Source organism: Dasypus novemcinctus, chromosome X (assembly GCF_030445035.2).
Source record: "Dasypus novemcinctus isolate mDasNov1 chromosome X, mDasNov1.1.hap2, whole genome shotgun sequence".
Classification (NCBI taxonomy): domain Eukaryota; kingdom Metazoa; phylum Chordata; class Mammalia; order Cingulata; family Dasypodidae; genus Dasypus; species Dasypus novemcinctus.
The window spans coordinates 143,968,553-143,985,266 of NC_080704.1; the positions used below are offsets into that span (position 1 = coordinate 143,968,553).

The following is a 16,714-nucleotide window of genomic DNA, read 5'->3' on the forward strand; positions in this document are numbered from 1 at the left end:
ATGGAAGACTAAAGCTAAGAGTGACAGCAGGCCTTACATTAGATACAGAGCAAAACAAAGGAAATGTAAAGACATTTTAAAATTTTAAAGAGACAACCATCATGCTAGAAATACATACTCAGCACAAATAACATTCAAAAATGAGAAAGAATCAAGTAATTTTTCAGGAAAAATGTTCAAATATTCATCATCACCAGACCTGCACACATGCAGAAAATCTTCCAGTCAATTTTCAGGCAGACATAAAAATAATGCTGATGAAAACATAGATTGCTGCAACGGAATGGAGAGACTTTCTTTTCATTTATCAAATCTCTTTGCAAGATATTTTAAAGCAAAATTATGGAGTTTAAAGCATATATATAGTAGAATATATTGCATTAGGAACAAAAGGAACAGGACACTGAAATGGAAGCATTCAATTTTAATAATATTAATTGAAGGTATATAATGATAAGCTAAATATATTTATTGAAATTCTACAGCATCAAATAAAAAGCAAAATAAAGAAATATGATTAATGAAACAATAGTGGATATAAATGAAATAAAAAAACTTTCATTAGTTAAAAAACAAACGAGGAAAAATGTGAACAAAATAAAGAAGAAAGCAAGAGAAAATAAATAGCAATATGACAAATTTAATCCATAAAATATCACTAATCACATTAAAAGAAAATGGCTACTGCCTCTCTGCAGCATTCACTGGACAGCTAGCTTCCTCCTCGGCAGCAGTGGTGGTGGCAGAAGCCAACAAATTTGTCCTGCTGCTAGTGATAGCATTTTTCTGGAGAGGCTGGGACTAAAAGGTACACAGAAGTCTTCATGCATTTAATAATTTAATTCCTACTGAACACTTAGATGATGCCCCATTTCTAGGATCCACCCTGTGGAATGAAGTCTGTGAGGATTTTAGTACAAGTCAGTTGTCTTAGAGTTCTCGCTGAAGAACATGCTTAGCAATAATGATCACCTGCTAGGATCTGCAAGTAATTTATTTTTGCCTATTTTGGATAGCAATGATCCCAATTTCCAGATGTCTTATTCGATAGGTTTATGCTGGCAGTGGAAAATGTAACAACTGATTTTACGGTGATTGGGTTGTGATTAGTCTATGCCAAGCAAAACAAACGGAAGAGGAAGACACAGAATATGTGTTTGAAAAGTGCTGAAGAAGATAAGATGAATAAAATATTAGATGCAGATATTTTGGAAAACCAAGCTAAAGTTGATCTCCATAGTGAATATAAAACATTGGAAAGTGAAAAGCTTAGCCTCTCAAAGCACACACAAAAACTGATGAAACGAAATACGTAGATGAAACAAGCACAGACAAAAGCTCATCAAAATGTTGCAATAATGAAATTTATAAATGACAACAAGCTCCTCTTCAAAAGATGGACAGTTTTATCTCAGTTATCCTCAAGAAAAAACATGAAGAAATTTCAAAAGAGTCTAGAAATATAATTTGTATAGTTGAAAAATCTTCAAAACCTCGTTCTTTTCAGAAGCAGGAAATAAAAAAGAGGGAAGTTGATAAAGGGATGTAAAATATACATCCACCTCCTGCTTCTACTTCCATAATTTCTGCATATCAGATCAGACACAATGTCAGACATTTTCTCAAAGACATTTTTATGAAAAGATTACAGACTCAAATTTTAAGATATAAGAGGAAATGGCAATAAAACTTGCAGCAAAAATTGAAAAAGAACTTTCTCTTTTTTTTTCAGGACACAGATGCTAAATATAAGAATAAATAGAGAAGCTTGATGCTTAATCTAAAAGATCACAAATGGAATATGTTATTTAAGAAACTACTGAAAGAAGAGATAATCCCTGATCATCTTGCAAGAATGATTTCAGAAGAACCAGGTTCTAAATAATTTACTGCTTGCAGTTGAAGGGAAAATTGACATATCATAGAGGTGATTGACTAAAAGCAGAGGGAAGCTGAAAGACAACCAATCACAAAAGTAACACATAGAGGCAAAATAGAAATTGAACGTGATGAACCAATGGAAAAACAGGAAGCAACCAATGGAAATTGAGGAACCTAAAGCCAATTAGTCATTGGAGAAGACGGAAGAATGAACACAGACACAATACTTTTTAACAAAGTACTTGCAAGTAGAATCCAACAGCATATCAGAGGACTTATACATCATCAACAAGCGGGATTTATTCCTGGTATGCAAGGGTGGTTCCACATAAGAAAATCAATCAACCTAACACATTATATTAACAAACTGAAGTAAAAAAAAAAAAGATCATTTCAATCAATGCAGAAAAGGCATTTGACAAAATCCAACATCCTTCTTGATAAAAATCCTTCAAAAGATAGAAATAGAAGAAAATTCCTAAAAATGATAAAAGGCATATATGAAAAACCCACAGCCAACATTGTATTTAATCTAGAACAAGACAATGATGCCCACTGCCACCATTTTTATTCAACATTGTACTAGAAGTTGTAGTCAGAGAAATTAGATAATAAAAAAGAAATCCAAATAGGAAAAGAGGAAGTAAATCTCTATTTTCAGATGGCATGATTCTATATTTAGAAAATCCTGAAACACCTACAACAAAGTTACTTGAGCTAATAAATGAACTCCGCAAAGTGGAAGATACAAGATCCACATACAAAAATATGTAATATTTCTATAAACATTTATTGAAAAATCTGAAGTGGAAATCATGGGAAAATTCCATTTATAGTAGCAACAAGAAGATTCATACCTAGGTATCAATTTATCCAAAGAAAAACAGGACCTATATGCAGATAACTACAAAACATTGCTAAAAGAAATCAATGAAAATCTAGACAAATGGAAAGACATTTTGTGTTCATGGATTGGAAGACTAAATATCATGAAGATATCAATCCTACCAAAATATATTCATAGATTCAATGCAATACCGATCAAAATTCCAACAGCCTACTTTACAGAAATAGAAAAGGCAATTGCCAAATTCATTTGAAAGGAAAAGTGCACTTGAATCACCAAAATCATTCTAAAAATGAAGAGCCCATGGGAAGAATGGCACTGCCTAACCTTTAAACATATTATAAAGCTACAGTGGTCAAAACATCATGGTCATTATCTCCACATCAATGATACAATTTCTTCCACTGCTAGAGTCACAACTACAATGTAAAGTATAATCCATGCAGTGCAGCAGTGCTCCAAAATGTATTCACCAAATGCAATGAATGTGGCACAATGATGGAAAAGGTTGTTGATGTGGGAAGAGTGTGGGGTGTGAGGTGTTGGGTATATGGGAACCTCTTATGCCTTTTAATATAACACTTTTTGTGATCTATGTATATATATTTTTAAAAGACACTTAAAAAGTAAATAAAATAAACAAACATCATGGTATTGACATGAAGATAGACACATCAAACAGTGGAATAAAATTGAGAGTCCAGAAATAAACCCTCGCATCTACAGTCAACTTTTTTTTCCCACAAATCTACCAAGTCCACGTTGGCAGGTCAAAAGAGACTCTTCAGCAAATGTTTCTGGGAAAACTGGATATCTATGATGAAAAGAATGAAAACACACCCTTATATCACTCTCTGTAAATGAATCAACTCAAAATGGAGCAAAGACCTAAACATAAAACCAGGACCATAAAACTACTAGAAGAAAATGTAAAGAAATATCTAACAGAACTTGTGGTAGGAAGTGGTTTTTAGACCTTACACATAAAGCATGCAAAACAAAGGAAAAATCAGATAAGTTGAAAAGCAGCCTACTCATGGGGAGAAATTATTTGGAAATCACATGTCTGATACGTGTTTAATATCCACGATATAGAAAGAGATGCTACAGCTCAACAAAAAGAAGACAAATAACTGGATTATAAAAAGACTGGGCAAAATACCTTGAATATTCGCTTGTCCAAAGTAGAAATATAAATTCAAACACACACACACACACACACACACACAAACATGAGAAATATGTTCAACATCACTAGTGATTAGGGAAATGCAAATCAAAACTACAATGAGCTGTCATTTCACACCTATCAGAGTCGTGACTATTAAATATACAGAGTATTACAAGTGTTGGAGGGGATGAGGAGAGATAAAAACACTTATTCACTGTTGGTGGGAATGTAGAATATTACAACCACTGTGGAGCAAAATTTGACTGTTCCTAAAGAAGTTGACTATAGATTTGCTATGTGTCCCAGCAATATCCTTACTGGGTATACCCAGAAGAACAGAGAGCAGTGAAACAAGCAGACATCTTCACATTGACGTTCATAAAAATTGCCAAAATTGGAAACAACCCATGAGTCCTACAACCAATGAATGGAAAATTTGTGGTCTATACACATGATAGAATATTATGCAGCTGTAAGAAAAAAATGAAGTTATAAAGCATATGACAACATGGATGAACCCAGAGGAGATTATTTTGAGTGAAGAAAGACAGGCACAAAAGGAAAAATGCTGTATGATGTGCTACTGTGATCTCAATATATTGTGAAATCTTACGGAGTTTATAACTTGAATACAAGTCAACATAAAAGATAATGAATTTAGACAATGAATGGCTGAAGGCTAATTTGTGCAGAATTTTTAAAAAAGAATATGTATCAATCTGTGGAAATGAATACAAAAGGTGAAAGCCCAACATAATATTTTTAAAGTAAACCTACACATGAAATAAGAAAATGTATAAAACTGTATATATAAGACCATTTTTCTTGCAGCTACAAAAATGTGTATTAATACCACAAAATGTTAATATCAGACAAAAATATTAACCTAAATGAAAGAAACCAGATACAAAGTACTGCATATTGCATGATTCCAGTTTTTTTAATTGTAAATATAAATCAATTTAGAAAGATGCAATTCTCATGATGATGCAGGCGGTTGTTGTTATGGGGGGAGGAGTAAGGTGAGGGGGATGGTGGTATATTGGGACCTCATTTTTTTTAATGTAACAAAAATAAAGACAAACAAAGAGATGAAATTATGTTAGATGTTATGCTGGGCAGAGGATGGAAAGCTAAGTGGTGTGTAAGTTTTCATTTTGTAGTAATGAAATTGCACTAAAATTTTTTGTGATGCTAAATACAAAATATTATAATTATAAGCTATTGATTATATACTTTGGATAGATCATACCTTATGCAAATTTATCTCAATAAAACTGCTTAATAAATAAATAAGTATATAATAATTGTGTTAGTATAGCCAGAAATAACAGCTATGTACAGCAAGGGAAACAGAGAGATTGAGAGGTGAAGATTTTTCTCGTTTTTGTGTTTGGTTTTTGTTTCTTCTTATTATTATTGCAGTAAAGAACATTCTCTAATAATGAGTGAAGTAATGAATGCACAGCAATGTGATTATACCAAGTACCATTGATTGCACACTTTGGATAAACTGCACACTATATTAATACATAACAATAAATTTGATTTGTTAAAAATTATAGGAGAATATGAAAAAAAGGAGTATATTGACTCCATGTCTAAAGATACCACCAGTCAGAACAGACACCATCATTTTTATCTTAATTTCAAAACTTGCATAGAGCATATGACACCACCTATAGATACTCTTTCCCCAAAAAAAGTGAAATACTTTTTGGAGTAGCTAATAAACATTCAGAAAATGAACAAGAAAGTATAGCTGATGCATTGTTTTCAACCTCATATATTTTGGCTTCTGAATTATTTGAAGAGAATCAAGAGTCTCCTAAGTCAACTTCACATCCTGAGATGCCTGTAATTGTTGAAGTTGAGTCTACATACCTGGGTCAGTTGAACTTCATCTGGAAATGTTTTTTATGAGCATGCCTTCTGTGGCAAAATTTGTTAACAAAGTCAAACCAGTTTCTGGCTCCCCTGAGTACTTGACAGTGGATCTTTCAGATATTGTAGAAGAAGGTGGCAGATTACCATGTCAGAAAAGTTGGGATTATGTGAAAGAATAAAAGCATCAGGAAACATGGAAATTTGTGTGGTTCACTTTGCACAAGTAACTGAAGATCAAATTTCTTATACTTTATTGTTTGTATGCTGCCAGTAGCAAAAAGCACTATGAATAGTGACTGTTATGAAGCAGGTTAAGGATATGTACTTTATTCCTTTGGGTATCTCAGATAAAATTCCACACCCCCCTTTTTTTATTGACTTTGTAATAATATTACATTAAAATATATATATATATGAGGTCCCATTCAACCCCACCACCCCCACCCCACCTCTCCCCCCCCAGCAACACTCCCTCCCATCATCATGACACAGCCATTGCATTTGGCAAGTACACCTCTGGGCACCCCCGCACCCCATGGTCAACGGTTCACACCATGGCCCACACTCTCCCCCATTCCATCCAGTGGGCCCTGTGAGGATTTACAATGTCCGGTGATTGCCCCTGAAGCACCATCCAGGGCAGCTCCATGTCCCAAAGAAGCCTCCACCTCTCATCTCTTCCTGCCTTTCCCCATACCCATCAGCCACCATGTCCACTTTTCCCAATCCAATGCCACCTCTTCTATGTGGACATTGGATTGGTTGTGTCCATTGCACCTCTATGTCAAGAGGAGGCTCAGATTCCACATGGATGCTGGATGCAATCCTCCCACTTTCAGTTGTAATCACTCTAGGCTCCATGGTGTGGTGGTTGTCCTTCTTCAACTCCATCTTAGCTGAGTCCACACCCCCTTTTGCCTTTTGATGGACCTGGGCTTGAACTGTACAGACCTAATCTACTGTTGGGCTTAATTACTCATCAACTGAAGAGGTAGCATAGTGTTAGTATGAGTGCTAGCTAGTGCTAGTCTTATGTTTGAGGCTCCTAAGTGTGTACCAATGGTATTTGCCCTGATACTAAAAGCAAAATAAAAGTTTCTATAGAGGAAGCATCAGAGGAAGCAAATGACTTTTTAAGTTAAAAAAAAAATAGAAACAAACCACAGCAGATTCTCCAGGAAGTCATTCCAACAGCAATTTAATCTTTAATGGATGTCACTAAAGGAGCCACCAAAATCTTTAAGATCCTGAGGTGTTGTTTGGCTGGGAAAATCAACTTTCTACTCTAGAATTAGCAAATAAACCTCTCCCTGCAGATGATATACTTCAAATCCTTTTGAGCATTACAATATATGAACAGGCCCAGTAATTTATAGTAAAAACACAAAGTAATTCCATTTATAAATGAGAAAATGAAACTGAAAGCAGGGAAAATAGATAAAGTGGAAGTAACTTTATCTCAAGTCAAGGAAGTAAAAGTTAAAGTAGATAATCTTTTAGGATCTGCAGGTAATTAATTTGTAGTAGAAGAAATATCAGTAGTAGGATCCTCTTCCATTTTTCCAGGGCCTTTGTCAAGTCTTAGTTTCAGTGGCAAAGCAGCAGATGTTTCTACCTTAGAATTCTTAACAAATTTATCCATTCAGTCAAAACAAGAGGAAACTGTGGCGATTAAGAGTATGTAAAAAAAAACAAAAACAAAAACAAAAAACAGTTGCTGCAAGATCAAGACAGTAATTTGCAAGATAAAAAGATTTCAAATGCTGGTTCTCCATGTAGATCTAAAGCAGGAAAAGGAACATAGATGGTAATGTGAGTTGCAGTAAAAACCTTGCTGCTAATACAACAAGGTCCCCACAGTTCATCAATCTCAAATTGATCATGGGCAAGTAGCAGGACAAAGGCAGCTGATAATTACTTCTGAAAGTAAAGATGGTGATGGTTGCTGGAATGTAGAAAAACACAGCCTGCCTACCCTGTCACAAAACAAGGAGCACATAAGAGAACAAATCAATGTGGAAGAAAAGTCTTCTGTAGAGAAAAACTCATATGTTCAGCAAAGTGATAACTGATAACTCAAGGGTTCCACAAAACTCAGCCTCTGCAGGAGACATGCACACTTCTAATAAAGAGCAAATGAACCTTTACAGTAAGATATTTTAATGCAAAATATCTAAACTGTGCAGCCATTTGAAGAGAAGGGGTAGTAACAACATGTCATTTTGAAATTGGAAACACATGTCAATCAGAATTTCCTCCGAAAAGCATCAACTTTGCTTCCAGAAGCATCAGCCCCAGAATGAGCATAAACTTTTCACCCATGAGGCCACAGTGGCATCTCAAGTCCAGCAGCCCCCCTAGATTTCCATTTCCAGTGTCTACTAATTTCTGCTCACAAAGCATGTTTGGATTTCCAGCATATTTGCCACTCCTATTACTTCCCCCTCCCGAGTTTGGCTTTGCCACATTTTTCCCTTGCCACATTTTGTTCATCTGACAGGTCAACCACAACGTATGATGAATCCTATTGCACAATCATCAAAGTCTATAGGCCCACACAATTTTTAACCGGGTTAAAGACATTTGGAGACCAGTAAGACATCATAGAGACACATGGGGTAGGGCAAGAGCAACAGCAAGTGGATAAGAATTTATCAGGAATAAAGGCAACTGCCAGAGATTTTATAGTGTTTCATACCACTTGAAAAGAATACAACATGAAAATGGATGGGAGCAAGAATCTGACACGTATAGATACGGACACAGAATCTAAGACAAGAACTGAAACTCCAAAAGCAGGGAAGAAGGGCAGAGAGATAAAAAGTGGGCCTGGTTATCAGCAATGGAGGAACAGATGGAAAAGCAAGCTGAGATATTAGAAATGAAGACAAGAAACCAGAAAAACCTCAAAGTGAAGATGATATAAAGGGCAAAAGCCAAGAAAATTAAACCTAGAGAAAGTTAAAAGGACAGGGATAGATACCACAAATACAGATAAGAACAAAAGGTAAAATTTGCAGAGGTTTCAAAATTATAGTTAAAAAACTGTTGTGTTGTACCATAAATTTATACAATTACCTGCTAAGTTTGTACCATCTTTTACATTTTTAATATTGGTAGTTTGCAGAACAATAAATTCCAGTTCTGTGTCTTGGTTCAGAATAATCTGTACTAGTACTCATCTTGCTGTATATTCAAATATTTTTATTAATATGCAATAACAGTATAGACATTTTAGTTTTATATCTTACTTGGCATACCTATGTAATATATTTAATGCCTCTTTTGAATGTCCTTCAGATAATGACTGATTTTAGAGTAATATGAGATCTGTGATTTTGTTTTAAATTGCATTGTACTTGTTAGTTTAGCAGCTTTTGATCAAGAATCAAAAGCCCAAGGAGTTCTTTTATTGCTTTACTGAACACATTGAAGCCATTTTATCAACATATACTACAATTTTGCAGTAAGTTAATATTTTTCTTCTCATTTTGACTCTTCAAAAACTTGAATACTTAAGCTTTTACATGATCTTGTGTTTTGCTATCTATTTACTGTAAAATGTAATATTTTAAGGAATAGTTTGATTCTAAATACAATAAAATTATTTCTCACCAAAATGAAAATGGTTAAACAGTACTGTCAAGAGAAACATGGCATAAGCCATATACGTAACTTCAAATTTTCTCTTAGCCATATTGATAAAGTCAAACAAACTAAATTAATTTTGATAATGTATGTTATTTAACCCATTATATCACAAATATAATCATTTTAACACAATAAATAGAAAACATATATAAATGAGTTCTACCTGACTTCTTTCCATACAAAATTTTCCAAACTACTTGTGTATTTTATATTTACTGCATATCTTTATTGAGATTAGCCTCATTTCAAATACTCAGTAGTCACATGTGACTAGTGGCTACCCTAAAGGCCAACACAGGTACAAACTCCTTAATTAAAATGGGCTATCTTAATTAATCAATGCTGATTTAAAACATGTTAATATGTCAGTTTCCTCCAAAAAATCATAGACCAAAAGCAATCACTATTAAAATTCCAAGTGGATCTTCTGAAGAAATTGACAAGCTGATTCTAAAATTTACATGGAAACTTAAAGGACCCAGTATAGCTCCAATGATATGGGAAATGTTGAACAAATTTTGAGGGCTTAAAAAAGCTGACATCAAGTTTTACTCTATACCTACATAAGCTGGACAGTGTGGTATGATTGAAGGAATAAACATAAGGGTCAATGGAATAGAATCACAAGTCCTAAAATAGGTCCAGTCATATAGTTTCAGTTTTTTTGTTGTTTTGACTAAAACATGTACATTCATTTAAATGAGAAAATTATAATCTTTCCAAAAATTACAATGGAACTACCGGACATTCGTATGAAAAAATAATTTTGTCCCTTCCTTTGCAGCATAAAGTGAAAAATCAGTTCTAAATGGATCATAGATCTATATGCAAAAGAATAAAATATAAAACCACAATGAAACACCACAACTTACTCATTGGAATGACTAAAATTTAAAAAAACCAAACAAAGCAATTTTGGATGAAGATTTTGGATCAATGGGCATTCTCATAAATTGTTTTCCATTGTACAACACCTTGGTAAAAGCTTGTTAGAGTCCTGTAAATTAAACATACTCACATTGAACCTTTGACACAGTAATCTCAATTTTTACTGTTTACCAAAGATAAATGCATAGACATGACCAAAATGACTTGAATCACTTTACAAATATTTGATACATTATATCAAAAAAGAGGAAACAAATCAATGTGCACCAACAGCAAACTGGATAAGCAAAATGCGATGCAAACATAAAATTATATACCACTGAGAAATATGGAGTTTATACCAAGTACAGTTTGTATAAACCTCATAAAATATTATATAGAGTAAATAAAGCCCAAGACAGCAGGTCACATATTATATAATTGCATATATATGAAGTTCTTGACATGACAAAATTAATATAGGGTGGTAGAAATTGGATTGGTGGTTGCCTGATACTTAATGTGAGAAGGACTGCAAAAAGTCATAGCCAAGTTTACAGTTGGTATATGGCAATATTCCTTTTCTCATTTGGGATAGTGGTTAATGGATGTCATTTTATTATATGTAAATTATATGCCAGCAAGTTTGATTTCAAAATATATATAAAAGGTCATGATCAATCAGTTTGAATTTTGTTGGGGAGAAGCAGGGAAAATGAGAAGAGAGGAATGGCCATTGTATTTCGCCTTTTGAAATACTGTATAAACAATTTCTTTGGAGGGACTGAGCTGGAATACAGATGGAATTTTGCTTAATTATGCCAGAAAAATAGGATGTAAACACAGCCTGTGTACAACTTATTTGATAGGTTTTGTTTGGAAGCCAACAGAGAAATTGAATAATAGCTATAGAGACAATAAGCAAATAGAGGTTTATTTGACATCTTTAAATTTGATTGGTTTAATAATGATAGAATCAAAGCTTGCAAGTATGCTGGATGCAATGTACTAGTAGAGCATGATAGAACAATTAGGCAGGTAACAGTTGTGTTTTCCGATGTGTGAATTCTTTAAAGAAACAATAGGATAAGAAAAGCAAAATGTAGATGGGAAGAGTTGTGGATTGATTTGATAATTTTGTGATGGAACAATGCCCTAATTTTGTTGCTATTTTAATTTTAACATTTATATTGCTATAAGTTTCTAACAAGGTCTTCTCAGCACATAAGAAACCTATTGATTTATGTACATAGTATGTATTTACAATAGGTCTACATAATGAAATAGCATATTTCAAATGTTTTGTGTTTTTTAATTGGATTTTAAAATACTCAATCACGTCTACAGGAAACAGTGTCATTTTTTCTCTCCCTCTATTATACCCCTTGCTTAAATTTATTTTATAATTGCACTTATAAATGCTCTTCACCATAATATTGGATATTAGAGCTACTTGGCCTTTATGTGAGTGAATTTCACATGAATATTTATAAAAACATTTAATAAGAATACCATTATAAAAAGAGTAAGCTCTTCACCAAAATATTGGATATTAGAGCTAATTGGCCTTTATGTGAGTGAATTTCACATGAATATTTATAAAAACATTTAATAAGAATACCATTATAAAAAGAGTAATATATATGAATTAATGTCTTACAAATTTAATTTACTATTAGAAAAAAGCAATATTACTGAGAATATCCTATACTTCTAGGATTCTGAACCTCATTAAGAAAAGGAACTTTTATTTCTTTTTGATGATTTTTTGTGTGTGATTTAATTGTGAAAAATGGGGAATTTGAAAGAGCATTTTGAAATTTAAAGGCCAGCTCTAGGCCTGCAAAATATTGTCTTAATACACAAATAGCTGAAATATGCTTTTCCCTATTCATTCTAGTAAAATTCTCAAATAAAGATTGGAAATTGAGTTCTCAATTGTACGTAATGTAGAAAACTCCCAGACACACAAACATAAACACAGTCACACTCATATGCATATGTACACATAATAACCATGTACACTATTATAATGTATTCTTAAAATGGAGAGATTCAGGGAAATTATCTGTAAGATGAATTATATAATACCACAAGGTCCCCTTACCAAATGATAACCAAAATTTTCACAGTACATAATTGAGTCAATAAACAGAATATGAATGTATTTATGTAATTAAGACATAACTCACAGAAACAATAACATGGTTTAGATGGATTATATTATCCAAGAGAGGGGTAAAAATATCAGCATCTGTGATTGTGCATCATTAACAGTGAGTGATACAATAAAATTTAATGTCCAAGGGAAAATTATATTTTTGTCTATTTCTGATTTCCTGTATGGTGACAACCATATTTTATAGAACACTGTTCAAACACAAACATTCATCAATGATATTGAGACGCCTGGCCTAATTTTATCAGAAGAAACATTAAAGGATGGATTCAACACTACTAACATTCTGAAAGTATATATGAGTCCCTTCAAAAATTAAGATAGAAAATATTAACACAGTTAAATTCTCTCTCATAATCCTATAGGTAACTGAAAGAAAATGAACATCTCTATAATAAAAATAACCACTGGGAAAGATAAGCCATCAAAGTAGCAACAAATCAGTGGTTTTGGATTCATAATGTTATAAACTTGTAATTCATGGCAAGAACTGCATAAAGTTGCGGTGATGGATGGGTTTCAGAACATAGTTTGCTGTAATATATGCTATTTAAGTTAACTTGGTATCACAGAAATCAAGATTGTAATAGATTTAGAATGTTAAATTTATGCTCCATGGTAACCACAAAGTCAATATAAGAAAATATACAAGAGCATATATAGGAGAGCACAAGTTGCTAGGTTTGGGAAGAGGGAGAATGTGGAGCTAATGCATACTCAGTTTAGGGTTTCTGTTTGGGTTGGTGGGAAAATTTTTTTAATGGAAGGTTGTGAGGGTACTGCAGAATTTTGAATGTAATTATTCCCACTGGATGTTATGTTCGAGAGTAGTTGAGATGGAAAATTTTATGTTGTATATATATTACCACAATTTGAATAAAAAGAACAACTAAAGAAACAATGGCTGTAGCTGATGTACAGATAATGAAACAATAGCTTTCAAATATTGTTCAATTTTGGTTTACATTGTAGTTTATATTTTGAACTATATAATTTTTGGTGTAATTTAACATGTCCTATATACATCATTGCATGATCTTTTGGAAAACTTCCATTGTCCCTTTTTATACTGATTCCATGTATTCAACACTTCTTTCCCCCTCACCTCAGGGCCCACCATGACAATCAATCTTCATTATTTGAAGGACCATATTCAGAGATACTTGCAACAGTACGAAATAGAATACGGATTAGAGGGAAATTATTGGTGTTCTGCTGGGGAACTATTGTGATTAGTAAGGGAAGTATTTGTAGTAGTCATGTGGAGAGGGTGGCCACAGTGGCTGCTGATGGTAGGGAGACAGAAGAAGAGATATGGTGTGGGGGCATTTTCAGGATTTGGAGTGGTCCTGTGTGGTGCTGCAGGGATGGATGCTGGACGTTGTGAGTCCTGCCATGGCCTAATGTATGGACTGTGGGAGAGTGTGGATTACAATGTGGACTACTGTCCATGTGGTGCTGTGGTGCTCCAGAATGTATTCGCCAGTTGCAGTGAATGTGCCGCGATGATGGAAGAGGTTGTTGATGTGGGAAGGGGGTGATGGATGGGTGGAGGGTATATGGGGACCTCATATTTTTTGAATGTAACATTAAAAGAAAATAAAGAAGAAGAAAAAATAATTTAAAAAATACGATGGCAATTAAACACAATGTAAAATCATGTATGAGATATAATAACAGAGGAAAAAAACTCAAAAACACATTATTGGGGCATATGAAAAAATTGGAATATAGTCTACAAACATGTCAATGTTAAATACCTTGAATATAATAATTGCACATAAGGTGGTTACATAAATGAATATCATTGTTCTTAGGAAATATACATTAGAGTAATAAGTGCTCAAAGAGCATAATGTATATAACCTATATTCAAGTGTTCAGAAAATTCACTAGTAAGTACATAGACAGACAGATAAGCAGTTAAGTTGTTAAATGGTTAGATAGTAGATAGAGTGATAGGGAAAATGTAGCAAAATATCAAAATTAGTGGATCTCTGTATCTGGGGAGGGGAAGGGATATGTTGGGGTTCTCTGTATGGGATTTGTATTATTTGGTAACTGTTCTGTGAGTTGACATTATTCCAAATTAAAAGTTAAAATTATAAAAATGATATTAAGTGAAGTGTTATGCCCTCTTACTCCTTTCACCCTATACTGACCTGCCCCCGACACTCCTTATAGGGAAACAGTTCATTATGTTCTGGTTTACATAGATATATGTAGATTTTCTTCTTTTTTACATAAAATAAAATTTTTTACTCTTTGTCATTACACTTAAAAACATCTACTGGTATTGTCACATACTTTATTTACTGGGTTTCTCTATTTGATATGATTTCTTTGCTCTTAAAATATATTTTGGCATTTGGGAATGTTTATATTAGTACTGTTTAAAATTTCACTTAATCTCCATATTATTTTTGCTATAAAAATTGTTCTTGTGGCTCTCTTACTAAAGCCTTCAAAAACACCATTATAAGAGTTTTTTATTTTCCCAAGTGGGCTGTTCTACAGGATTTGATCATGGCAGATCTCATGATTATGTCAGCCAATGCCTGATAACAAATCTATAAAATATCTCTTAGTATCTCTCTCTCTCTCTCTCTCTCTCTCTCTCTCTCTCTCTCTCTCTCTCTCTCTCTCTCTCTCTCTCTCTCTTTCTCTCAACACGCACACATACACACACACACACACACATTATTTCTTTGTAGAATCCCGGCAAAAAAGTATTTACTACTGAAATAACAGTTTTGGAGAGTGTCAAGCATTTGGAGTATTTTGAGTAAACTGGTAAGATTTTATTGATTTTTTTGAGTACTGGTTACATGGGGTTGTTCATTTAATGAAAATTCAATAATGTGTCAACTTAGGAATTTTAAAATTCATGTATTCTGTATTTCAGTAAATGTTTTACTTTAATAAATTTGAGACTTATAAATATATTGGAATTACTAAAAGTTATTAAATGAAATAAATATGACAATAAGTCATGTTCTTATATAAGAAGATAACATCATTAAGGTATCAAGTATTTCCAAATTGGCAAAAAATATTGGAATTTCATGGAACATTTATATCTCTTTTTAATGTATATGTATATGGGAGTTCAAAGGGTCTAGAATACTAATAACTGGTGTTGGGATAACTAAAGGTATGAAATTAAAACTTAGCTTTACACCAAACATAAAAATAAATTTCAAGTTTAAAAACCTAAATATGGAAGCAAAATTTAAATTTATTTAAATAACATATAGAACAATAACTTTACACTCTTGATTTAATAATTTTGATTTCTTTATAAATATATTTTAATTTTCACTAACAGTAAAAATAATGGATAATCAAACTATATAGCCTTTGGCAGATTCTAAATAGATTATGAGGGTTTGTGTTGTGTTTATGATGTAGATACATACATATAATATACTTTATAGATTAAATATTTAAGAATACTATTTAATTAACTCATCCAAAACAATAATGAAAATGTCAAGCAATCCTATAAAGAAATTTCCAAAGTGCATCATGACAACAGTCAGAAGACAAAATTCTAATAAAGATGCCCAAACTCATTAATGATCAGTTAAAAATAATCAGATTAAAGCATATTTGGACAATTTCATTTTCAGGAAACTGACAAAACAAAATGTGACTGCAGTTTGTAATGAATAAAAGGATATAAAAAGAATTCTTATAGACTATTACTCTGTTATTAATTAGTAGAAACAATTTAGAGAAGAGTTTGTCAATAAAAAGTAAAATACTGAAAAATTTCATATCTTCCTCCTCAAAATTCCATTCTTGGGAATGTACTTTTGAGAAATTATTTCACACTTGCACAATGATATGAACAAAATATTTGCTGTGAGAATTTTCCTATTAGTAAAAAGTTAAAAGAAAATAAAGCAAAGTATTCTTTAACAGAACATGATTCCATAAAATAATATACATTATTTAAAGTCAATAAATAGCCCCCTTGCAGCCACCTTAAATATGCAAAAATATGCTTGGGGAATAAAATGTAGAATATTGTTACAATGTTATACTTTAAAGCAATATGAATGAAGTGATTATTCCAATATCCAAAAACATTGATGAATCTACAAACATATAAAGGAGTGAAAAAGTTATAGACAAAAGAATGCATATTGTAAGATTAGGTATGTTGACATCTCAAAATAGCAAAAGAGATGCATGGTGTCAGAAGTCAGCATGGTGGGTACTCTTT

At 32.8% G+C, this 16,714-nt stretch overlaps 1 pseudogene; it reads left to right on the top strand.

The window, feature by feature from the left end:
- The first annotated feature begins 631 nt into the window (after positions 1–631).
- Positions 632–8,784, top strand: LOC101422693 (PHD finger protein 3-like; annotated as a pseudogene).
- The last annotated feature ends 7,930 nt before the right edge of the window (positions 8,785–16,714 follow it).